At 41.1% G+C, this 27,946-nt stretch overlaps 1 pseudogene; it reads left to right on the top strand.

The window, feature by feature from the left end:
• The first annotated feature begins 3 nt into the window (after positions 1-3).
• On the top strand, positions 4-27,524 carry LOC115677892 (cytosolic sulfotransferase 15-like; annotated as a pseudogene).
• The last annotated feature ends 422 nt before the right edge of the window (positions 27,525-27,946 follow it).

The following is a 27,946-nucleotide window of genomic DNA, read 5'->3' as shown; positions in this document are numbered from 1 at the left end:
ACCATGGAACGCTATCCGGAGGAGATAGATGAAGTAATTGCTTCACTTCGCAAAGCGAGAGGGTTTCTGGCTCCCATTCTATGCCTTTACTACAACTTTTTGTTCCCAATCAACCATCCTTCCAATCAAAGCCCTTGCTCACCTCCAAAAGGAAATCAAATGAACCTTAAAGTTTGAGCACATATGTTCATCATACGGGTCTAGAATTTGTTCAAGCCGTTCTCTTAAGAACAAGCAACATCGAAGGGTTCCTGTTCGGCTTACTCATTTGCTAATTAAGGCAAACCATCAGGCTCGACCCGCGTCACATCAAGCACCATACTGGACGATAAGATTGTGAAACCTAATACCGATTTCTTCCCTATAACTTCCGATACTCTACTCATCCAAATATCTACTCCTCTTGGCCTCAGAGCCGAAACTGTACGTATCACCTCTCAAAGCTCAAAGCTTTCCCCCATGAATCGAACATGAAATGCATAATAATTTTGTCACGATGCACTTAGCACGGACATAATCGATTATGATAAAAATCAAAATCTTGCAAACGCATGAAAGACACCAAGACCTCTACACTCTCTTGTCCAGGAAGGAACAAGCACAAACACTCGAGCCTGCCTAGCCCAATCCAACCTAGCCAAATGGGCCTAGGCCTGCATATCAAATTGGGCGGGCCTGAGATAAGAAATTTGATCTAAAAGCCTAGCCAAGCACGTGTAGCCCCGCCCAAAAACATAGTGCGCGCTATTGTATAATAGGGCGTAATTCCAAAAATAAGCACCAACTTTACTTTGAGTGACAATTCTGCCCCGAACTTTTTTTTATCTCATAAAAAATCACCAACTTTCACTTAAATCCCATATCTAGCCAAAACAATTCGAAAATTTCACATTACGGGGGCTAGATTTGGGATTAGAGTAAAAGTTGATACTCTTTATTGAGACAAAAAAAAAAGTTCGGGCCAGAATTATCATTCAAAGTAAAGTTTGTGCTTTTTTTTTTTGGAATTAGCCCTATATGATAGACTGGCTAAACCAGCATGCTAATGATTAGTGCACTCGACGTCTTCTAAGTTCTGAGTGGCCGATAAAAGAGTTTTACCTTGAATCATTTGATCAAGGTGCGTGCAAAAAAAGTCAGTAGATATAATTTGTATGAAATCGCTACATCTAAGCTCACTTTATCTCAATCATTTGATCATATATATGTTAGGCGAGCCCCACAACATTAAATGGCAAAAATAAAGTCAGCTCACACGATTTAGGGCATCCAAGAAATTTTTGCCAATTAGGAGTTCCATCGTTGTTCTTGTGTGTGTATGTGGAGGGTACGCGGTTCCTAGAAAGCAGTGAAAATGGAAAAAACCCGCACTCCAATTGTCAACAAACCATGGAGAGTTTCTCATTCACCCGCTTGTTTCACACTGAAAACATCATAGGAATGGGAGAATGTGAGCACGAGGCCATTGATGAGCTTATTGCTTCACTTCCCCAAGATAAAGTTCCGATTCTGTTGGAGATATGATTTGTGCAAATTGATTTGATTGAAGATACTTGAATCAATTTAGGATTTAGATTGATATCAATTAGTGATTCAGAATGATTTCATATCTTTGCATTCTCTTTTTATTGTTTACACTTTGTAATATAAATACATGTAAAGAATACATATCAAACTCAAACTGAATACAAAGAAATTCTTCAAGTTCCTTCTTCCTTTCATGTCATGGTATCAAAGCTTACGCTTCTACTTAGCTTCCGCAAATTCCGAAAATTCTCTTCCTGATTGCCTTCCCCTTTTTTTTGTTTCCTTGTTGTTGCAAGAAAACTAATTTGCAAAACAAGGTTAGCACTCCGGTGTAGGAATCGGTTTATTGAGTGATTCAATAAAAAAGAAGTACTGACTTACCAATACCATGCCAAAGAATTCTTCAAAATTTGAAGAATTGATTCTAGAAGGAAGTCTGGAGAATACGCCTCATGCGGACTCGCATTAGGAATCAACACCCCAGGATCCAACTGAAGTCAGATCAAGTCAGGAATCCATCGAACAAATTCAACCTGTCCAGCGAGATCCTGCCCAAATTCAACCAAACCAGGGGCAACCCAATTTGGGCCAGCCCATCTAGTGGGTACCGGTGCAGGGCCCATTCAATCCACTCTGGTATGGGCCGAATTATTCGAACCCGTGGTATTACCAAGGGCCAACAAATCAGGTCTAAAAGTTTCAAGGCTACGGAGAACACACCCAGGTCGGACGAAGCCCACTAGTTAATGTTAGGGCAAGCTCAACCCTCGGGCCTGTAACATACCATCCAAGTCAAGCACACGAATCCAATGGGTTGGGTCAGGGAACAAATCCCTACTTGGGACTATAACCCGGATTGTGGCCGTTCTCGGTTCTTGCCCACCATGGTCGCCCGGAGCCCGGCGACCCCTTGTATACCTCCACCGCCGACGGATCGGAGCTGCGATTCATCAGCTAGCAATTGTCCGGGCTGGAAAATTATTCTTGGTGGTCCTAGGAATTCCGACGAGCCTTGGTGACGAAGGACAAAGATGGGTTTCTCAACGGAACCGTCTCAATTCCCTCTGACGGGCATTTGGTGCGACACTGGAGGAAATGCAATCAACTCGTTCGGAACATGGATTGGCAATTGCATTTCTCTAGAAGTCGCGGCTGGACTTCCTCCGACCGAAGACTCTAAATGCATGTGGGAAAACATCAAAGAAATGTACGGTAAATTAGACCGAGCGAAAATTTTTTCCTTAATGCAGGAACTCAGTGAGCTCAAAAAAGGGAATATGAAGATCACGGCTTGCTTCAACAAGCTCTCATCACTTTGGAACGAACTAGAGGCAGCAGAGGAGAAGCTCGAGAGACCTGTATCAACACTAAAACACTATAGATCTATGAAGGAAAGAGAGAAAGCTACTTGGTTTCTTTTGATTTTGAACGAAACATACCTACCATTTCGTTCCCAGATCCTACTGATGGAACCAATGTTGGTGCTTAGCCGGATTTTCTAGCTCGCCGTCCAGGAGGAAAGCCAATGTTTGGCTTCGTCGAAACACATGAAGCTTGACGAATCCATGCTCCTCACGGCTCAGACAAGGACCCAACAGAGAGGAAACGATGGAAAATTTGGGGAAGAATGGAGGCAAGCGGCGACCTATTCTCTAGGGTTTGCTGAAGAAGAGCAAAAAACCCTCGAGATGGACGGCTCAGATTCATTTATGAGATCGGACGGCCCACGCACGAAGCAATTAGTGTCCAGATCAGACGCTTCTTATGAAGCCATGTCAGCACCAATTATTAAATCGGTTGGTCCATCACTTGCCACGTCTCACAAAAGAAATGGACAAAATTTCAAAGGAAAAGGTAACTTATTTTGTGATTATTGCAAACGTCCACATCACACTATAGATACCTGCTGTAAATTGCATGGAAAACCCGGAGAAAAAGGGAAGAAAGAAAAGGAATTTTTGGCTAATCAGGTCATGGTGCACAACATTGATAAAGGAAATCAACCAATCACTCATGACCAGTATCAATAGCTCATGAAGGCTTTGAAGCAGTTTGATATCCCTAACAAAACAGCAAGTTTCTTAGGTACCTTTTACTGCTTGATGAGTTCTATTTCAAGTAATGAGTGGATAATTGTTCAGGTGCTAGTGACCACATTATTTGCAACAAAAGATTCTTTAGTCATATTCATACAAATCTGAATTCACCTACATTAGTTCGTCTTCCAAATGGGCGTGTCAGATGTATCACAAAAATTGGCACCGTCAATCTTACCCCTTCTATCATCCTCAAAAATGTGCTCTATGTTCCTCAATTCAAATTTAATCTCATTTCTGTCTCCAAAGTTTGCCAAGACAATTCTTGTTCTATCTTTCAATCATGATAATTGTTTCTTTTAGGCCCTTTCGACTGGCAAACTGATGGACTTAGGTAATGTTTCACAATGGCTATATTTCTGGACAAAATTTCCAGAAAACTTTATTTGTCAAGTATTTCCTTACATAAACTTTCATTGTGTAATACCATTACCAATGATAATATTTTTCTTTCTCATCAACGATTGGACCATAGTGCTTCTTTTCCATATCCTCAATGTAAAATATGTCCCTTAGCGAAACAAGCACATACACCTTTCCCTCTCGGCAAATCACGTGCTAAAATTTTTTTTTTAATCATTCACGTTGACGTTTGGGGGCCATATCATACTTCACATCGTGATGGATCACGTTTTTTTTCTTACTATTGTGGATGATTATTCTCGAGCCACATGGGTATTCCTTATGCAATCAAAAAGCCAAGTTCCTTCTCGCCTTAAAAATTTTCTCTCCCTAATTACAAATTAGTTCCATACTTCAGTGCAACGCATTCGAACTAACAATGGAAGTGAATTTCTTAATCATGAATGTGCATCTCTCTTTTCTTCCAATGGAATTCTTCATGAATGTTCTTGCGTCTACACCCCACAACAAAATAGGATTGTCGAACGCAAACACAGTTACCTTCTAGAAGTTGCACGAGCTCTTAAATTTCAGGCTTCCATTCCAGAGATTGTTTGGGGCGATTATGTGGTCATGGCAGCTTACCTAATCAATCGAATGCCATCTCGGATTCTTGATGGAAAGACTCCTTTTGAGCTACTCTTTGATACGAAACCCGAAACTCATCATTTAAGAGTTTTCGGCTGTTTATGCTACATTACTACTATGGGTCCTCGAGACAAAATGGGTCCCCGTGCTCGTCGTTGTATTTTCATGGGTTATCCAACTCTCCAAAAAGGTTATCGTGTTTTCGAACCATCCACTGGGAATTTCTTTGTGAGTAGAGATATTATTTTTCATGAAAGCATATTTCCCTTTCAAGATGAAGACAAATCGATTGAATCTTTTGGCAAAACAGAACATCATCGTTCTTTCTTATATGAAGAGGATTTATCTCCAAATCAGCATTTATGGTTCATTGCACCTCCAGAAAAATCAAAATTATCTCCGGCTACAACAAATGATGAAGATCCTTCATCCCCTATGGAGTTTCCAATTGAAAGTGCCGATCAATCAATCGAAGTAAGCCTTCCTACGGAAGATATTAATGAAACATCCATTCGCTCTATACTTGAAATAGACAATGCTGAATAGCCTCGACGCTCGGGGCATGTCACTCGTCCACCTACATGGACCAAGGACTATGTATGTGCAACCTTGAATTCTTTAGGTATTCACTATCCTGTATCTTCATATGTTTCATTTAATCAACTATTATCGGAACATATGTGTTGCATCGGTCGTATATTTGAAGAAAGAGAACCATCATTCCACAATGAGGCAATCATTGAACCATGTTGGCAGAAAGCCATGGAGGCTGAATTACATGCCTTAATGGAAAATAAAACTTGCGATATTGTACCTTTACCTGTTTATCGTAAATCAATTAGTTGCAAATGGTCTACATGATCAAATATAAGGCATATGGGTTTGTTGAAAGATACAAAGCAGGCCTAGTGGCCAAAGGCTTTATACAACGCGAAGGTTTTGATTACTAAGAAACCTTCTCCCCAGTAGCGAAAGAAGTCACCGTTCGCTCTTTTTTATCTATTGCTGCATGTCGCAACTGGCAACTTCATCAGATGGATGTCCATAATGCATTTCTCCATGGTGAACTGGATGAGGAAATCTATATGGATCTTCCGCAAGGTTTACGGAGACAGGGGGAGTCTAAGATATGTCACCTCCGTAAATCCCTTTATGGACTCAAACATGTTTCTCGTCAATGGTACGCTAAGTTTACTGCTACACTCACAGCTACTGGTTTCAGACATTCTAGGCACGACTATGCATTATTCACATGGACAAAAGGTCCGTCATCTATCTATTTGATGATATACGTTGATGACATTCTCATTATGGGATCAAATAAATCTGTTGAGGAGAATCTTAAAAGATATCTGCAAGCTACTTTTCACATTAAAGATCTGGGTCCTCCCAAATATTTCTTTAGAATTGAGATTGCACGATCGAACAAAGGAATCTCACTTAGCCAACGGAAATTCATTCTGGAGATTATATTAGAAGTAGGTCTATCTGGATGTAAACCAGCAGTTATTCCTATTGAGCAGAATATCAAATTGACCACTCTTGCTTATAATATGGGAACATCGTCCAATAATGATGATCCACTGCTCAAAGACCCATCGAGCTATCAAAGACTCGTAGGAAAACTTATCTACCTTACGATGTCAAGACCTGACATAAGCTTTACAGTACAAACACTGAGCCAATTCATGCACAATCCAAAACAATCCCATATGAATGCAGCCTTGAAAATTGTGAAATACTTGAAGAAATGTCCAAGACTTGGAATACTTCTTTCTCGAGAGTGGAACATGGAAATGACAGCCTATTGTGATACAGATTATGCTATATGTCCGATGACCCGAAGGTCTATTACTGAATTCTGCATTAAGCTTGGAAAGTCCTTATTGTCATGGAAAACGAAGAAGCAATCAACCGTATCATTATCATCAGCCGAGGCTGAATTTCGAGCTATGCCTAAAACCGTTTGTGAGATAGTATGGATACGAGACTTACTTCACGATCTTGGCGTACAAGTTAAAGGACCTATAATGCTATTTTGTGATAATCATACAACACTCAAACTTGCAGCCAACCCCATAATTCATGAGAGGACAAAGCATATAGAAGTTGACTATCATTTTACTCGAGACAAGATCCAAGAAGGGAGAATCAGAACAAAGGGAATCGGGAATTCAGAACAACCTACGGATATCTTCACCAAATCTTTGTGTCAAAGACAACACACATATTTGCTAAGCAAGCTGGGTGTCTTAGACATATATAAGCCACCAGCTTGAGGAGGAGTGTTGGAGATATGATTTGTGCAAATTGATTTGATTGAAGATACTTGAATCAATCTAGGATTCATATTGATATCAATTAGTAATTCAGAATGATTTCATATCTTTGCTTTCTCTTTTTATTGTTTACACGTTGTAATATAAATACATGTAAATAATACATATCAAACTCAGACTGAATACAAAGAAATTCATCAAGTTCCTTCTTCCTTTTTTATTTCGTGTCAGATTCTTCCACCTTGTTGCCTTTAGCAAAATCTTTTGGTGCCCGATCGCGATGCTTCCTCGTGTGGTCGCGTTCCAGAGACAGTTCAAGGCCAGGGACGAAGACATTGTTCTGGCCTCTTACCCTAAATCGGGTACCACGTGGCTAGAGGCCATATATTTCTCCATCGTCAATCGCTCCCAATTCGACATCTCGAACACGCCCTTGCTCACTTCATGTGACATCCGAAAATTTTCATCCGTTACGTAGAAATTTGAACAATCGTCGACGAGCTACAGAAGCGTTGACTGCGGAAGGCTCGGATATTGGTACGAGGCCACCATATCATCGCCATGACGACCACCGCAAGATCCTTCTACAACTACCCATCTCCCGTCCGTAATGTTGTTTTACAAACTAACCATCCTGACCTCACAATGTTTTCCGTTCACATTATACATTACAGTCACGTGTTCCAACCGAGCTGAATACATGTACACAATTTCCATGGGCAACACCAATTTTTCCACACCATTCTTTCCCGCGATTTTTCCCACGCCTTCAGCCACCATCCACTTCAATCTCCTCCATTGTACCGCCATATCAACCGCCCACATCACCGTTCCTTTCTTCTTGCCACGCCACCATCATCCTCCATCTTACATGTAATTCTTCATCTTGTTGCCACGCTTCCTCCTTGATAGCCGTCCACCACACACACACACGCACGTAACCAGAGGAAGACATTTCTCATTTCCAAGTGCTTACCAGCCTCTTCCTCCATTTTTTTCGGTTATGCTCAGTCCACGTCCTCAGCCGACTTCACTTTCATTTTTCCTTCTGTTGTTCGACCTCCCGACGAACCAGCATCGCTCATTCGCCAGACAAAAACAGCCGCATCTCGCCTTTCCTCCCAAGCAAACCACCCCGGGACCACCGTGAATTTCCCTCACGCCGACGAATCTTGCAAGCCGTGGACTGAGGACACGACCAGAGAGCCGAAAAGCTTGGCGACATCCTCATCTTCCTCGACAACCGTTCTCACGAGCCGACATTAACGCAAGTGAAATTCTGCCTCTCTATATTAGATCGGAATGGGTTGCATGTTAAGTTGGGTGTAAGTTTAGGATATTGATGGAAAGGGATGGTGGTGATGGCTGTTAGTTTCTGGTTTTGGGTGTCTCTGAACACCAAACTCGTGGGGATCAAGTATTGAGTTGTTCTTGAACTTGGGTGTGATTTCCGAACTCGGTTTTTGCTGGACATCGCTTTCCAATTTTTTATAGATTTCTGTGGTTTGAATCTTGCAAAACTTCCTTCATGAAAGTTGTTCAAAACACCTAGGAGTATAAGACATTTTAATTTCAGAATTTTGGAGTTGTTTTGGGTAGCACGAAAGCCTAATCTCCAACCCGTGCTAGACTGGATGGGTGCTCTGTGTCAGTGACCTTTTCACGTTCTTGACTTTTATAAAATTTTCTAGAATGATTCTGAACAAAGCTTCCTTACAAAAGTTCTTTAGGACTTCTTTCTCTATAACATAATTAAATTTGAGAATTGTTGGAGAGGATATGGGTACTGAACTAAGCTCATCTTGAGAGGCAAGGATTTTGTTCCAATGAACAGTTTTTAGTCTGACTTTAAGCTTCCGAACGAGGTATTTACAGAAAGAATGAGACTTTGAATCCTTCATGAAAATTGTTTGTCAAGGTGTCCTCTGCGACATATTCAAAATTTAGAATTTTCAAAGTTCATTTACTAATTATTTTAATCTGATTTCGAAAATGGTGCAAAACTGTCCAGTTTTACTTTGTTTAAAAAATTCATTATTTTCTAAGTAAAAACGTGGGAATCTTAATTTGAGGTCCTCTAGAGATAGAATCTAAACATTATGAGCTTTCAAATGTGCTATGGTAGACCTTGATTGGATGCCAAATGATGGGGTAAGTGAGACCAAGTTCATAAACGAGCTTGTAACCGGCAAGCGATGTTAGAAAGAATTGATTGTTATGTTGTTGTCGGTGTGACATTGAAAAAAGATTGATTGTTGTGAGTGTTTTGTGTGCTGCATGAGTTGATTATATGTGTGGTTTGCTGGGTTATGTATTGAATGCCATCGATTTATGGACCGACGATGCCCCGAGGAGCCGAAGGGAAGGTGGGATGCAGTGGTCGGTGGACCATGATGCCTAGGAGGATTCTGCCCTAGATGCCCTGGGAGTGTGATTGGGATGCCGTGGTCTATTATAGATCACGAAGCCTGCGCGGGCCGTTGAGAATTTCGGCGTACACCGCAGTAGATCAGAGTGCGCACCGAACTCTGCCAGACGAGAGGGTTTCTCCTTGCGTGACCGGCGAGTGCACCAGACATGTGACTTGGAGTGAGGAAATGATACCCATGCAATCGTGAAATTGTGTGTGCATGTTTGAATCGTGCTAATGATTGTGATTGCCGAGTTAAAGTATCATATTTGAGATAGTTACTAATGTGGAACAATAGAATATGTTTTGTTTGAGTAGTAAGTTCAGATAGAAGACTCTCATACCTATGCCTGTTGATATGTATGCTATTCGTACTTGGTATAGGGTGATAGACTTTTCATTGCTGAGCTATTGCTCATTCTTGTAATGGTTAAACTTTTTCAGACTAGATGAGATACCGATCCTCCCTGCCTCTTCCTCTATTAGCTATGATGTCCTTATAGATTACTCGGCATATCCGACGGAGTTCCGGGACCCGAGTTTTCCACATGTGGTGTTCGTGAGATGCAGCTCGATTTTGACTGTAGACATCGGGTCCTCAGTGGACCCTATTCTCATGGGGTTTGTAGAGGTTTTTGCCCGAGTGGGCGGACGATTGATAGGACCATTACCCTACTTTGACGGGAATGGAGCTGACGACGGGGATAGCGAAGTGGATTGACTTGGAGAGGGAGGAGCAGGGAAGTACCATTTTTTAGCACCACTGATATTTTGGACAAAGTTGTGTGGAGGGTGATCCATTTTGACTAATGTGAGCGGTGGGTACGTGTATATAGACCGGGTAAGAAGTAGACCTACTGTTAACCCCAAACTCACTTATGTATCACCTTATGTTGATAAATAATGAAGCTTGAAGTTCAGTTCTATGTTGCCTTTATAGTAGTAGACTTTCCTTATTGAGATAATTCATGTTATAAATACTGTTCTTAATGAGAAGCGTCTTCCGCACGCGAATTCTTTTACGCTTGTAAGGTTATAGTGATTCATAAGAAGGGGCGTGCCTGGGACGCCACAGCCCTTTTTGTTTGGAATCAGAGCATAGGTTTACATTGGAATGATAAGGTGAAGCTTACATTGGAGCGATAAGGTTGGTTATATGGGAGTGATAAGGTGCATTAGCGATGAGCAGGCTAGGATGTGTCCGCCCTAAGATTTCTAATGCATGTGTTTATTAGTATTGTGTTAGGGAGATACAAGTAACTATGGTTACTTATGTGATGTCAGTAACGTTTGTTACTTATTAGATAGTGTGACGATTGATCATCTGAAGTAATTGGTTATCAATGTGTAGAAAACTGGTAAAACAAGATGAGGAGGAATGGTGCATCATCTTCTGGTTCTGCACATGAAAGGGATCCTCGAGTGGATGGAATCCTTGAGGCTTTGGCTAATGTAGGGGCATTGTTTGAACAACAAACCTAACATCAAGTGGCAGCAAGGAATGGTGATAGTCGTGTACAAGGACTCATTGAAGAATTTCTAAAATTGAAACCAAGTAAGTTCGTTAGAGTAGGAGACCTCAACGAGGCCGAAGGTGGATATGTAGTTTGGAGAAAATATTCAACCTATTGACTTGTACCGATGCTAATAAGATACTTTTGGCTGAGTATCAACTGGAAGGAAATGCGGAACACTGGTGGAGAGCATCGAAAGAAGCAATGTTTCCCGCAAGTACGGAAATAGCTTGGGAGAATTTTGTGGAGGCATTTTATGAGAAGTATTTTTCTAACTATGCTAAGGATAAGAAAATAGTACAATTCATACAGTTATGTCAGAATGATAGGACCGTGGATCAGTACGAAGCTAAGTTTTCTGAACTCTCTAGGTTTGTGCCTCGCATGGTGGAAAATAGGGAGGATAAAGCCAAGAGATATCTGAATGGGATAAAGACTGATATCAGGAGGCAGTTGGTACCCTTTGACATTAGGGACTATAATGTACTTTACAGACATGCCGAACTTATCGAACAGGAGTTAGTAAAAGGAGAACTAGAGGCCATGGGGCAAGGTAAGGCAAGTCATCAAACCATGCGGGATAATGTCAGATTTGGCAAAAGGCCCCTCCAGTTTGGAAAACCTTCTTTTGTTCCTGATAAGAGACGTAACAACATGAGATTGTGGAATAACCAGTTGACAGAGCGGAGGTCATTTCCAAATGGAAACTGCCACAAGTGTGGGAGACAACACGAGAATGAACCGTATCTGACTCTAAAGAGGTGTTTTAGGTGTGGACAACCTGGTCATGTTGTTAAAGATTGCCCTCAAGGGAGACCACAACCTAGTGCACTGCCAGCGCGGCAACTACAGCGACCAACTCAAGGCGGAGTACCACCACCAAAGAATTTTGCAAAGGCCCCCGACGCAAGGAAAAGTGTATACGATCACTCAGGAGGAAGCTTACTGTTATTTCAAGTACGCTCTCCTTGTGTGATTAAATGGTATACGCATTATTTGATGCAGGTGCCACGCATTCCTTTGTGTCTGCAAGATTTATGCGATTAGTTGGATTGAAGTTTGAATTTTTTGAAGTGACTTTGAGTCTCTCTACACCTCTAAAGGATATGATATTCTCAACATTGACATGTTGGGATTGTAAGATCTCTATAGGTGGAGTGGATCAGAGGATAGATCTGGTAGTTTTAGTTATGTACGACTTTGACGTAATCATAGGAATGTATTGGCTTAGTAAGCAACTGGCCAATATAGATTGTTATGAGAAGGTGATTCAGTTTAACCCACCGGATCATCCTAGTTTTGAATTTGTTAGGAATGGAATGAATTCTTCTATGCCACTTATCTCAGCCCTCGAGGCACACCGACTCCTCAATAATGGTTGTCGAGGATACTTAGCAATGATTAAGAATCAAGTTAAGAAGGAGTTACAACTTGAGGAAATTCCTGCGGTCCAAGAATTTCCAAATGTATTTCCTGAAGAGTTGCCAGGAATACCACCCGAGCGAGAAGTTGAGTTTGTTATTGAATTGGCCCTCGGAGCAGAGCCAATTTCGAAAGCCCCATATAGGATGGCATTAACAGAGCTAAAAGAGTTAAAAGTACAGTTACAAGAATTGCTTGATAGAGGATTTATTCGATTAAGTGCATCACCATGAGCCGCACCTGTCCTATTTGTAAAGAAGAAGGATGGATCGATGCGTCTCTGCATCAACTATAGGCAATTGAATCAGATCACTATTAAGAACACGTATCCTTTGCCTAGGATTGATGGCCTATTTGACCAATTGTAGGGGGCATTCGTATTCTCAAAGATTGACTTAAGATCGGGTTAACATTAGCTCAGGATTAAGAAGGAAGACATTCCTAAGATGGCGTTCAGGACACAATATGGACATTACGAGTTCTTGGTCATGTCGTTCGGATTGACTAACGCGCCAGCTACATTCATGGATTTAATGAATAGAGTGTTTAAACCCTATTTGGATCAGTTCGTGATAGTTTTCATTGATGATATTTTGATATACTCGTAAGGACCAGAAGAGCATGAACAACACCTAATGGTTACACTTTAGACTCTGAGAGAGCATAAGTTATATGCGAAGTTTAGTAAATGCGAGTTCTGGTTGGATTAAGTAGCCTTTCTAGGTCACATAATAACTGGAGAAGGCATAACAGTTGACCCAGCTAAAGTTAAAGCAATAGTCAACAATAACAGAGATTCGAAGTTTTTTAGGACTTGCCGGTTACTATCGGAGATTCGTAGAAGGATTTTCACGTCTCACTTCTCCATTGACTCAATTGACGAGGTAGGACACGAGATTCGAATGGAACGATGAGTGTGAACGAAAATTGACTACGGCCCCAATTCTGACAATACCATGTGGATTGGAAGGATTTGTTGTGTATAGCGACGCATCCCACAAGGGCTTTGGGTGTGTTTTGATGCAACACGGGAAAGTCATCGTTTATGCATCAAGATAATTAAAACCGTATGAGTTGAATTATCCGATGCATGACTTAGAATTGGCGGCAATTGTCTTTGCACTAAAGATTTGGAGACATTATCTATATGGAGGAAAGTTTGAAATTTATACAAACCACAAGAGTTTGAAATATTTGTTTTCTCAGAAGGAGTTAAACATGAGACTGAGAAAGTGGATGGAGTTATTAAAGGATTATGATTGTGAAATCCTATACCATCCAGGGAAAGCCAATAAAGTGGCAAATGCTCTTAGTCGGAAGTCTACTCTGACTGTAGCCAGTCTGATGGTCAAGGAATGGTGTTTACTTAAGAAGGCTTCAGAATCTAACTTCAAACTTGAGATTAATGATCTTTCTAGTGTATTGGCTACGCTGAGAATTGAGCTTGTAATTATACAGAAAATTAAAGCACTATAGCAAACGACCCCGAAATCTCAAAGGTCCGGGAAGAAATCGCGAAAGGAAAGAAGTCAGAATTTCACGTAACGGATGAAGGAGTCGTGAAATTCTGTGGACGCACATGCGTGCTTGACAATGAGGAATTAAAGCGGGAAATTTTGACGGAGGCCCATTGGAGTAATTATAGTATTCACCCCGGGAATATGAAGATGTACCAGAATCTTCGTCAACATTATTGGTGGAATAGAATGAAGACGGATATAGCCAAACATGTTAAAAGGTGTTTAACGTGTCAACAAGTCAAGGTAGAGCATCGTAAATCGGCTGGAATGCTAAAACTGTTAGAAATTCCCGAATGGAAATGGGAACATATAACAATGGATTTCGTGCAAGGTTTACCAAGGACATCAAGTGGTCACAATTCCATCTGGGTGATTGTAGATCGTTTGACTAAATCTACTCATTTTTTGGCAATACGAATAGACTATTCACTTGAGAAGTATGCAGATTTATATGTTAGGCATATAATGCGATTGCATGGAGTACGTGTGACCATCACGTTAGACCGAGACCCAAGATTCACTTCGAACTTCTGGAAGAGTCTCCAGGTGGCTTTGGGGACCTTCAGTATAGTACCGCACTTCATCCTTAGAACGGGTGATACAAATATTGGAGGATATGTTACAGGCTTGCATTATTGACTTCAAAGGCAACTCGGACAAGAAGCTACTTTTAGTGGAGTTTGCATACAACAATAGCTTTCAGAAAAGTATTCAGATGGCTCCATTTGAAGCCTTGTATGGAAGAGTCTGTAGGACCCCGGTCTATTGGAACGAAGTAGGAGAGAGGAAGTTGCCAGGACCAGAATTAGTACAAGTCACGATGGAAACCGTGAAGGTGATACGAGATAAGCTCAGAATCGCCCAAAGTCGACAGAAAAGTTATGCCGATAGACATTGGAGACCCTTAGAATTCAAAGTGGGTGATCACGTACTCCTGAAAGTATCACCAATGAAAGGTATATCAAGGTTTGGAAAGAAAGGAAAGTTGAGTCCAAGATTCACAGGACCTTTTGAGATACTCGAGAGAATCGGAGAATTGGCAAATCGGTTAGCATTACCACCAAAGCTCTCCAATATACATGGTGTATTTCATGTATCAATGTTGAGGAAATACGAACCTGACTCCTCACACGTGCTAGATTTTGAGACCATAGATGTCGACGACAAGGTAAAATACATTGAGAGACCAGTACGGATATTGAGTAGTGGCGAGCGGACTCTCAAAAATAAAACCATTCCTCTTGTTAAAATACTATGGCAACATCATGGTGATGAGGAAGCTACGTGGGAAAGTGAAGAAGAGATGAGACTTCGGTATCCAAAACTGTTTGAAGGAACAAGTACAGACCCAAATTTCGAGAATGAAATTCATAAGGTGGGGAGAGTTGTGACATTCCAAAATTTTCATCCGTTAGTTTAACGAGGGTATGTAATGGAATGTTACATAGAAATTTGAATAATCGTCGACGAGCTACAAAAACATCGACCGCAGAAGGCTCGGATATCAGTAGGAGGCCACCATATCATCGCCATGACGATCACCGCAAGATCCTTCTACAACTACCCATCTCCCATCCGTAACGTCGTTTTACGAACTAACCATCCTGACCTCACAATGTTTTCCGTTCACATTATACATTACAGTCACGTGTTCCAACCGAGCTAAATGCATGTACCCAATTTCCATGGGCAACACCAATTTTTCCACACCATTCTTTCCCGCGATTTTTCCCACGCCTTCAGCCACCATCCACTTCAATCTCCTCCAATTTACCGCCATATCAACCGCCCACATAACCATTCCTTTCTTCTTGCCATGCCACCATCATCCTCCATCTTACACGTAATTCTTCATCTTGTTGCCACGCTTCCTCCTTGATAGCCGTCCACCACACACACACTCACGCACGTAACCAGAGGAAGACATTTCTCATTTCCAAGTGCTTACCAGCCTATTCCTCCGTTTTTTTCGGTTATGCTCAGTCCACGTCCTCAGCCGACTTCACTTTCATTTTTCCTTCTGTTGTTCGGCCTCCCGACGAACCAGCATCGCTCATCTTCTTCGCCAGACAAAAACAGCCGCATCTCGCCGTTCCGCCCAAGCAAACCACCCCGGGACCACCGTGAATTTCCCTCACACCGACTAATCTTGCAAGCCGTGGACCGAGGACACGACCAGAGAGCCGAAAAGCTTGGCGACATCCTGATCTTCCTCGACAACCGTTCTCACGAGCCGACATTATGGCAAGTGAAATTCTGCCTCTCTATATTAGATCGGAATGGGTTGCATGTTAAATTGGGTGTAAGTTTAGGATATTGATGGAAAGGGATGGTGGTGATGGATGTTAGTTTCTGGTTTTGGGTGTTTCTGAACACTAAACTCATGGGGATCAAGTATTGAGTTGTTCTTGAACTTGGGTGTGATTTCCAGACTCGGTTTTTGCTGGACCTTCATCGCTTTCCAATTTTTTATTAATTTCCGTGGTCCGAATCTTGCAAAACTTCCTCATGAAAGTTGTTCAAAACATCTAGGAGTATAACATATTTTAATTTCAGAATTTTGGAGTTGTTTTGGGTAGCACGAAAGCCTAATCTCCAACCTGTGCTAGACTGCCCAGGTGCTCTGTTTCAGTGACCTTTTCACGTTCTTGACTTTTATAAAATTTTCTAGAATGATTCTGAACAAACTTTCTTCACAAAAGTTCTTTAGTACTTCTTTCTCTATAACATATTTAAATTTGAGAATTGTTGGAGAGGATTTGGGTATTGAACTGAGCTCATCTTGAGAGACAAGAATTTTGTTCCAATGAACAGTTTTTAGTCTGACTTTAAGCTTCCGAACGGGGTATTTACAGAAAGAATGAGGCTTTGAATCCTCATGAAAATTGTTTGTCAAGGTGTCCTCTGTGACATATTCAAAATTTAAAATTTTCAAAGTTCATTTACTAATTATTTTAATCTGATTTCGAAAACGGTCCAAAACTGTCCAGTTTTACTTTGTTTAAAAAATTCATTATTTTCTAAGTAAAAACGTGGGAATCTTGATTTGAGGTCCGTTGGAGATAGAATCTAAACATTATGAGCTTTCAAATGTGGTATGATAGACCTTGATTGGATGCAAAATGATGGGGTAAGTGAGACTAAGTTCATAAATGAGCTTGTAACCAGCAAGCAATGTTAGAAAGAATTGATTGTTATGTTGTTGTCTGTGTGACATTGAAAAAAGATTGATTGTTGTGAGTGTTCTGTGTGCTGCATGAGTTGATTATATGTGTGGCTTGCCGGGCTATTGAATGCCGTTGGTTTATGGACCGACGATGCCCCAAGGAGCCGAAGGGAAGGTGGGATGCCGTGGTCGGTGGACCACGATGCCTAGGAGGATTCTGCCCTAGATGTCCCGGGAGTGTGATTGGGATGCCATGGTCTATTGTAGATCATGAACCCTGCGCGGGCCGTTGAGAATTCCGGCGTACACTACGGTAGATCGGAGTGTGCACCGAACTCTGCCAGACGAGAGTGTTCCTCCTTGCGTGACTGGTGAGTGCACCGGACATGTGACTTGGAGTGAGAAAATGATACCCATGCAATCATGAAATTGTGTGTGCATGTTTGAATGGTGCTGATGATTGTGATTGCTGAGTTAAAGTGTCACATTTGAGATAGTTACTAATGTGAAACAATAGAATATGTTTTGTTTGATTAGTAAGTTCAGATAGAAGACTCTCATATCTATGCCTGTTGATATGTATGTTATTCTTGTTTGGTATAGAGCGATAGACTTTTCACTGCTGAGCTATTGCTCATTCTTGTAGTGGTTAAACTTTTTTAGACTAGATGAGATGCTGATCCTGCCTATCTCGTCCTCTATTAGCTATGGTGTCCCTATAGATTTCTCAGCATATCTGATGGAGTTCCAGGACCCGGGTTTTCCACATGTGGTGTTCGTGAGATGTATCTTGATTTTGACTTAGATATCGGGTCCTCAGTGGACCCTATTCTCATGGGGTTTGTAGCGGTTGTTGCCCAAGTAGGCGGACGATTGATAGGACCATTACCCTACTTTGACGGGGATAGAGCTGACGACGGGGACAGCGAAGTGGAGTGACTTGGAGAGGGAGGAGCAGGGAAGTACTATTTTTTAGCATGACTGATATTTTGGACAGAGTTGTGTGGAGGGTGATCCATTTTGATTGATGTGAGTGGTGGGTACGTGTATATAGACTGGGTAGGAAGTAGACCTATTGTTAACCCCCAACTCACGTATGTATCACTTTATGCTGATAAATAATGAAGCTTGAAGTTCAGTTCTGTGTTGCCTTTATAGTAGTAGACTTTCCTTGTTGATAATTCATGTTATAAATACTATTCTTAATGAGAAGCGTCTTCGCAAGCGAATTCTTTTACGCGCGTAAGGTTATAGTGACTCATAGGAAGGGCCGTGCCTGGAACGCCACACTTCAAATCCCCATGAACTTGTCCCTTCCTTCGAGATGGACTTGTTTGGGCATAACCAAAGATCGGATCTTGATATCATGGAGGAACCGAGGTGCTTCACTATGCGCCTCCTTAGTCCAAGTTTGCCCAAGTGCAACAGGCAATCGAATTGCCGGATCATACACATATATCGTAACCCATAGGACACCGTGATTTCCTTATTGCGCTTCATAATGGTTATGGTACGGGCGGAGAACCGATCGTAGTGGCTTCTAGAACAGCACTGCAATGCTATTTTGCCAAGGGAAAATAGGGTTGGGCCCTTTTGGGATCACATGGCGGGGTATTAGAAGGAGAGCTTGGAGAGGCTACACAAGGTGTTGTTCCTTATGTACGAGGACTTGAAGAGAGATGTTGTAGGAAACCCGAAGAAGGTTGTGGAGTTTGTGGGGCTTTCCTTCTCTGGGTAGGATGAGGAAGGAGATGTGATTGAAGAGATCGCCAAACTATGTAGCTTGAAGGCCCTAGATAAGAATAATGGGGAAAATTGAATTGGAAAATTTTCTGTATATTTTGTTAATTTTATCATGAAAGAATACATGAGCCATAGGCTTTACAGGATGACTAACTAAAGTAACAGAATATCACAATGTCAATTACAATCAATTAGGAAGATATCAAGAATATCCTAAATACCTATAACAGCTCTTCTCAAATTCAAGGTGACGTAGAAGAAATCAACTGGAGTTTGGAGAAAAGATCTTGAAAACGTCCAGGTGGATGTGCCTATATGAAAACATTAGCCATTTGATCAACATATGAAGTGGAAATAAGTCGTACAATTCTATGAAACACGCAATGTCATGTAAAATGACAAACTATTTTAATATGCTTGGTGCTTTCTAGAAAATATCATTATGGGCTATTTGAATAGCACATTGGTTGTTGCAGTAAATGCCTATTCCACAATTATGACGGACTCACATGTCTTCTCGTAATCATTGCAACCATAATAATTATAATGTAGTGTCAACAAGAGCATGATATTCCGTTTCGTAGCTAAATTGAGTGACAACAATCTACTTATTGTGATGCCATAAGACGTGTGAGTACCAAGAAAGAAACAATAGCCTATAGTGGAGTAATGATCAAGAGGGTCACCGGTCCAGTCAGCATCAGAATAAATCCTCAACTTTAAAGTAGATTGCGACAAAAGTGAAGACTATGAAATAAGACACCCTTGCAGCAGCAAAGTGAGTCGTACGTAGCACGGTCATGAACTGACTAATTGTGTGAACAACATAGGTGAGATATACAAGACTGCCAACCAACTATTGATAAAGTGTAGGATTTAGAAGAGGAATCTCTCATCTTTACTATCATATTTTGCATTAACCTCAATGGGAGTTGTAACAATCTTATTATCAATGAGCCCCGCTCAAGAAAGAAGAGGTGGCGTATTTCGCTTGAGAAAACATCAGAAGGAATCTAAAGTAACCTCCAAGCCTACATAGTTGCCCGAGATCTTTCATTTTAAGTGTTGACTAAGATGCTTCTGGAGTTTTGTAATGTTGAATTGATCATTGCTAGTAATAATCATGTCGTCCACATACAATAGTAAAAGAATATACTCGCAAGATGTTCACTGAACAAAAAGAGCATTGTCATAAGGACTAAATTTAAAGTCAAGATATTCCATGGTGGAATTGAACTTGAGTACCATACACGAAGTGTCTGCATTTATTTGATAGCACGTACTATGCTGGCTAGATGCTATTAGAATTTGCAATTGTCCCACACAATTAGGGCTAACCCATATTAGTAGCAATCACTTCAAATTGCCTGTGTGGAACCAAAGAGAAAAAGTAAGTTTGTCACTTCTTTTGTCATCGTCAATATGAAGAGAGGTGCGAGTATCATCTTCTCAGAAAGGTGGTTTTGAGATACTGAACACTTTCAATCTATGACGTCCAGTGGCAGATGTACGAAGGATGGCCATAGGACATGGTACACTTGGGGTATAAGAATGGAAAGGATCGAGTGTTTCCCTTTAGGGTAATTTACCAAATGTATACAGGTGAAGGGATTGTCCTTTTAGCAAATGTCCCTCGTTCTTCGGAAGTCGGGGGTTTGAATAAGTGATTTTCAATAATTGATTTGCAGGGATAAGAATAGCAAGAGTATTCTAACTTTCGTACATTACTAACTTGAACGCTATAACTATTTTTTTGCTCACTTAAGTGTTACATCAGAGTAAAATTGTTCAATTGAGTGCCATTTCTGGCAAATCGTACTATGTGGATATTTTACTTAATTTTTCAATCCGACATGGAATTTTTAAAAATAAATGGAAGTCCAACGTGGACATCTTTGTCCACTTGGAGAGAAAGGACATTGTTTCTTTCCGTTTTTCTTCCTCAAACAATGACGTCCTTTCACTCACACTCTCTTTCTCTTGTTTGTCTCTGAATCTCGGTATGCCCAATCCCAAATCGATTTCTCTCTCCAATCGCAAATTAGGGCTTTGATCTTTCTTAACACTTCGTCTCTAAATCAAATCGAGCTCTCACTCACACACTCTTGCTCTTGTTCGTCTCTGAATCTTAGGATGCCCAAATTCCCAAATGGATATCTCTCTAATCGCAAATTAGGGCTTTGATCTTCCTTAACACTTCGATCTTCACTTTCGCTCACTATCTGTCTGTCGAGTTTTTTGTTGCTCGTCATCCTCTCTCAATGGACATAGACTTAAATGGCGATTGCCTGAAAGGAAAACTTAGGCTTGTCGCTCGACAAATCTTGTTCGACAGAGAGTTGCGAATTTGATGAGATGATTTGCCCTAATGTGAAGAATTGGAAATCGTGGGTTCGATTAGGGTTAGGGCTATTGAAGATGAAAATTGGGTTTTGCTCCAATTTGTTGAAGTAAGGTTAGTGTTCTTTAATTAGATGAGTCATGCAACTTCGTTTAGCATCTCAATTTCTGACTTCAGCTTGCCAACACGCTACGTTGGATGGTTTAATTTATTTTAATGACATATTGGATTTTCTGGATAGGTAAATCGCCGATGGCATTTAAGTGATCGATTTTTCAAATTTGTGGCATTTAAGTGAGCCAAAAAAAGTTATGACACTTAATTGAGCACCGTACAAAAGTTTTGGCATTAATGTTGTTCTTATCCCTCGATTTACATAAGGAATCCTGTGCATAAAATATGAAACACATGCTTGGTGAACGTGTAGCGAAAGAACGCTGACTGGTATAGGTAGACTCCACAGTCCACGCAGCAAGTAAAACCAATCACATTCCCAAAAATAGGAGGATTCGTTTTATCTTGAGCGGGGTAATATGTTGGTCTCATTATTTCTCGTCCCTTTTTCTAACCCATTTTTTTTCGAAATGCGACAAACTTGGTCTTAGTGAAATCTGTGGTTCTCAGTACAAATGCATAGAATGATCTTGTAAGTAGAGCAATCTCTGATAACTTCCCACAAGAAAACCTCCCATCTTATTGTCGATAATTTGCCCTAAACCGAGGAGGTGGATTAATTCCAATATGCGCCAAAATTGAGACTGCAATAACAATTGTGGCACAATTAAAAAGTTTATAATTGAATTGACAAAAGTGCAATAGATTTAGGATTTGGACAATTTTTCCATTTTCGGTATGGTTCGGGTATTAGTGATACCCAAATCGAACCATTAACACCTCTCGATCTAACCTACATTAATTGAATTTTCAATTAGAACTATTTTGACCAACCCGTGACTCTTGAGGTTGCAAGAAAGGTTGCTATAGTTTTTTTTTGTCTATTTTATTTCTAACTCGGCTCGTTCTCTGACTTTTTGCTTTACTTCTTGCAGAGCGCAGAAGTCGAATCATGCACCTATAATACTAGCGTCTCCATCACCCAATCTCTTCACCAGTAGGGCCGCATGCCTATTGACAGGTTGCTATAGTATAGATGGTTTCTTTTCGAGTGTGCAGGCTTTCGTTGTTAGGATGTATTGTCTTGGGCCACCATGGCACCATTCCATCGAATTGCTAAATTATTTACATTTATCATAATCCACTAGATACTGTGGTTCATCGTAACACATTTTCAAGTCTCCGGTGCGGTCAGAGAATCAACCGGAGAGGTCAATGGAATAGCATTTTGAGTCCTTTTGCAAAGGAAAAACAGGGTTTGGACCCTTTTGGAAAGAGAGCTTGGAGAAGCCACACAAGGTGTTGTTCTTGAAGTACGAGGACTTGAAGGAAGATGTCGTAGCACAAGTGAAAAGGTGACAGAGTTTGTGGGGCTTCCACTCTCTACGGGGGAAGAGAAGGAAGGTGTGATTCAAGAGATAGCTGAAACATGTAGCTTGAGGAAGTTGAAGGACCTGGAGGTGAACAAATCTGGCAAATTCATGTCGAACTTTGAGAACAAAAGCTACTTTAGGAAATGAGAGGTGGGGGTGACTGCGTTAACAATCTCAGTCCTCCCATGGTAGTGTTGATGTTTAGAGTCAGAGAGAAAACAACGACAAAGTGATTATGGTGGCTCAACCCTAATTAGGGTTGTATGATATGTATTTATAGGAGTCACCAATTACAAAAAGGGTACATATATAAACATAATTACATAAATACCCCATAATACATATAATTTTACATTAATACTCCCCCTCAATCAGAAGTAGGTGTAACAACTGAGAGATTGGATCTTAATAACGCGTGACGTGGACTAGGTAGTCCCTTGGTGAAGATATCTGCCAATTGATCTGTTGTAGGCACGTAGCGAACATGGAGATCTCCGGAAGCAACCCGTTCTCGAACAAAATGGTAATCCAACTCAATGTGTTTGGTGCGAGCATGAAACACAGGGTTGATAGCAAGATAGGTGGCAGAGATGTTGTCACAATAAACGGTGAGAGGATTATAAAGGGGGACCCCAAGCTCACGAAGTAAATGACGAATCCAAATAGTCTCAGCAAAATATTGAGCGACAGCACGATACTCAGCCTCTGTACTAGAACGAGCCACGGTGGGTTGCTTTTTGGCACTCCATGAAACAAGATTGGTGCCTAGAAAAACACAAAACCCGGAGGTGGACCGTCTAGTATCGGAGCATCCAGCCCAATCTGCATCCGCATAAGCAGTCAAGGAAGTGGGAGAACCCCGCTCAATGAGCAAGCCATGGGTGGAGGTGCCAGCTAAATATCGGTATATATGTTTGACGGCCTGGAGATGAGGTAATTGTGGTTGATGCATGAATTGACTAACCAAATTCACAGCAAAACTAAGATCTGGTCTGGTCATAGATACATACTGTAGAGCACCAACCATTTGTCGATACAACGTCGGAGAAGCGAGAACCTCACCATCATTACCAGACAATAGAGTCTTTGAGGCTAGATGAGTAGATACAGGTTTGACCTTAACAAGGTCAAACTTACGCAAAAGACTATCAACATACTTGGCTTGAGATAAAAGCATACCGTCATAGCGGTGATGAGCCTCAATGCCTAGGAAATAGTGAAGTGGTCCAAGATCCTTCATAGCAAATTCCTGTGAGAGTTGAGTAATCAAAGACCGTAATAACTCAGGAGTATCACCGGTGACAAGGATATCATCAACATACAGCAGGAGATACGCACGGCCCCGAGAAGAAGCATAGACGAATAATGAAGGATCGGCCTTACTCGCCATGAAGCCCAAAGATAATAAAAAATTGCTGAAGTGATGAAACCATGCACATGGAGCTTGTTTAAAACAGTAGATGGCTTTCTGGAGACGGCACACATGATTTGGGAATTTAGGATGAGAGAGACCGGGAGGTTGGCACATGTAAACTTCCTCACAAAGGATGTCGTGCAAGAAGGCATTCTTGACATCAAGTTGACGTATGGCCCATCCCAAGCAAATTACAATAGAGAGAACAACCCGAATTGTAATGGGTTTAACGACTGGGCTAAAAGTCTCGTCATAGTCCAGTCCAGCCTGCTACTTAAATCCCTGTGCAACGAGGCGAGCTTTGAAGCGTTCCACAGTTCCATCAGATTTTTCCTTAATCTTAAAAACCCATTTACAACCGACTAAATTCTTAGAAGGATTAGGTGGTACAAGATCCCACGTGTGATTGGTGACCAAGGCATTAAATTCATCTGCCATGGCCGCTTTCCAACGAGGGTCAAGTATGGCCTTAGAATAGCAAGTCGGTGTCTCTTCATGAAAAGAATGAGAGAGATTAAAAATTTTCCTCTGTTTAGAAATTCTAGATTTGGCACGAGTCTGCATAGGATGAGTCAGAAGAGAGGAAATGGAAGTGGTAGAGCTGGATAGAGATGTAGAGGGGATTTGCGGGTCTGTTATGGGAGGAATTTTGTTAGGAGAGGAGTGAGGTTGAGACATAGTGACTGAGTTCGGAGAGAGGGGAGATGGAGGTGAAAAAGAATTGGAAGTAGATTCGGTAGTTTGAGAGGAGGAGAGAGGCAAATTAAGAGGTTGGGCTTGAGAAGAAAAAAGAGGCGGATGAGAAATTTGAGGGCCAAAGGAAGTAGAAGGAAGAATAGATTGATTGGAGAAAACAAAAAGTGAAGAAGGTGATGTAGAACAGTGGGGTACGGGACTATGATTTGAAGATTTTGTTGAAAAGGGAAAATTCTCCTCATCAAACCGAACATGACGACTGATAAAAACACGACCACTTGACCGACCAAGGCAACGATAGCCTTTGTGATTTGACGCGTACCCAAGAAATACACATGGCACAGAATGAGGTGCCAGCTTATGAAAGACACAAGACGGAAGAAAAGGATAACAAGCACACCCAAAAACCCAAAAGAACGAGTAATCAAACTTGAATCAAAATAAACAGTGGAAAGGAGAAAAACGTTGAATAATACCATTTTCACGTAAGTATGTTTGAAACGCATTACTGGTATATTCACCTCTCCCATCAGTTTGTAAAAATTTAATTTTGGCATTGCACAGATTTTCGATAAAACAACGAAAGTGATGAAAGTGTGTAGGCACTTCAGATTTATTTTTCATGGGAAATACCCAAGTGAACCGAGAATAATCATCAATGAATAACACAAAATATTTGAAACCAGAATTAGAGAAAATTGGATTCGTCCATACATCAGAATGAATTACAACTAAAGGAAAAAATGCACGATGACTAACAGACTCAAAAGGCAATCGATGAGACTTGCCTACAAGACATGACTCACATGATATCAACTTAGAACTAGAATTGCAAACATGACTCAAAACTTGTTTATTTGGATGGCCAAGACGAGCATGCCAGCGAGTGAGTGAAGTAGAGGAAGCCACGATAGGATGTGATTGAGATGACACCATTGAGTTGGAAATCGGATAAAGACGATGAGAAGAATCAGCTTGGAGGAGAACTTTCCCGATTTGTTTGTCCTTCAAAGAAAAGGATGAACCATTAAAATCAATGGCACAAGAATTTTTATGGCAAAGTTGAGCAATGGAGAGAAGATTGCGAGCAAGATTAGGAACATGATAGACGGGAGATAATAATGAAGATAGAGAACTAGTATGTAAAAAGGCTTTACCGACTTGCTTAACAGGCAATAAACGACCATCACCAACCGAGACTTTTGTCAAATCATAAAAAGGTCTAGGATTTAGGATGTTACCAATATCACTAGTCATGTGTGCCGACGCTCCACTGTCAAGATACCAAGATGAATCAGAGGTCTCACCAACCGAGAGAGCTGAGAACGAGTTCGACAGATCATTAGTGGTAAAAGCATGTTTGAATCGTTGTCGACATTGTAGTGCGGTATGTCCAACTCCGTTACATATCTGACAAGTAAGATGAGGCCTAGATCCGAGAATACCTCCCGGTGTGAAAGGGGGAACATAGGGCTTCGAACCACCACGAGACCGACCAAAGGAGGTGGAGGAGGCATAGGGAGCCGATAATGATTGCGAACCGAACCGATCATAGGAAGATTGCCAATTCGATTTATCACGCAAGAATCGTCCACCTTGTCCCCGACCAGATCTACGACCTCTAGAATTACATCCACCTCGAGATCCTCGAAACAGTGAACTGGGTGAAGTGGTGTGACCAATCAAAGCATGATGAATATCAGATGAAGATGATGCACTGGATTTTCGGAGAAATCGTTCTTCTTGGATGAGGAGACGTGATCGCAGATCACCGAAGGAGAGAATTGTAGGGCCGTTTGTGACCATAGTGACAAAAGGATCATACTCAGATGGGAGCCCATTGAGGGCTTGAATCACCAAGTCCTTGTCAGAGATGGAGCAATTGATTGCGGTGAGAGAGTCTGCAATTGACTTCAGATGCTGAAGATAATCAGACATTGACTGATCGGGTTTCTTCACAGTATTATGAAAATCCAATTTTAGTCAATTTCCTTGGCCGCACAGTGATCAGTAAAACGTTGTCCTAGAGCAAGCCAAATCTCTCGAGATGTCCGAAGGTCGTGAACTTCACGGAAAATTTCGACTGTGAGGATCGAATTGATCAAACTACGAACACATTGATCTGTCTTCACCCAGGTGGAATAGGAAGTATTGACCACTATAGTGCCAGTCTGATCATTGATAAGCTTCGGCGGACATGGAAAAGAACCATCCACATAGCCCAGCAGATCGTTACAGATTAAAATAGATTCAAACTGAGATTTCCACAGAAGATAATTGTCTGCATCGAGTTTGATGGAGACGAGACTTGTGATGTTGGGAAGAACAAGCGACGACGAGGATGATTGCACAGCCGTAATTTGAGTAGCAGCAGAGATCGGAGCAGCAGTGAAGAGTGAAGAAGAGGGGAAAGTGGGCACAATATTATCGGGAGGCGATGGGAAATTGGGATTAATAGAAAAAGAAGATGGTGGGTAAAGAGATGGTAGAGAAGAAGAAAAATTTAGAGATGTATTGGACATTGTTGAGATAGAAATTGGAGCAAAGGAAGTGTTGATTTGGGGTAGAGATGTTGAAGAATTCGATCGTTTTCCTGCTCTGATACCATGTTGATGTTTAGAGTCAGAGAGAAAATAACGACAAAGTGATTATGGTGGCTCAACCCTAATTAGGGTTGTATGATATGTATTTATAGGAGTGACTAATTACAGAAAGAGTACAGATATAAACATAATTACATAAATACCCCATAATACATATAATTATACATTAATAGGTAGCACGTCTACATAGCATCATAGAAGAGAAGATGAGTCCGTTTGGGTTAGAGTTCAAAACATGCTAGTCCTCCTTCCCATATTCATTTTCCAATTCAGTTGGTTTTTGGTACTGAGAATATTGATAGTACTTTTCCTATGATTTGAAGTCAATCTTTCTTTATCTTGGATCTCCCCACAAATACTATAGAGTGCGGAAAACATTCAATGAGCAATTGCACCTAGATACCTGGATATTTCTGTCGCTGAAAGAGTAAACAAGTACCAAAATGATGAGGACTATATAAGGAAAGCATCCTGTGTCTTTTTCTCTTGCACTGAACGCTAAAAGATCAGTTTACTCCAACATCTACGTTACAAGGGATGAGTTATTCTGGCGCATGATAGCGTAGAAACTCCAGTATTAGCTAATTTGTGACCTGAAAGCACCCAAAAAAACAGAAAAAATCAATGCGATCCAACTTATCTGTCCCCTATTTGAAACTTTCCCTTTGACATTCCATGCATTTATCCATAACACAAATAACCAAAAAAAAATAAAATCAGTAAGGGTCTTTATTGGTT

Source organism: Syzygium oleosum, unplaced genomic scaffold, assembly GCF_021117445.2.
Source record: "Syzygium oleosum isolate NSW1041296 unplaced genomic scaffold, Sole_v2.1 Sole_v2.07, whole genome shotgun sequence".
In the NCBI taxonomy this organism is placed as follows: Eukaryota; Viridiplantae; Streptophyta; class Magnoliopsida; order Myrtales; family Myrtaceae; genus Syzygium; species Syzygium oleosum.
Note: the sequence above shows the minus strand (reverse complement) of the source record. Positions and strands in the feature narration are given on the sequence as shown.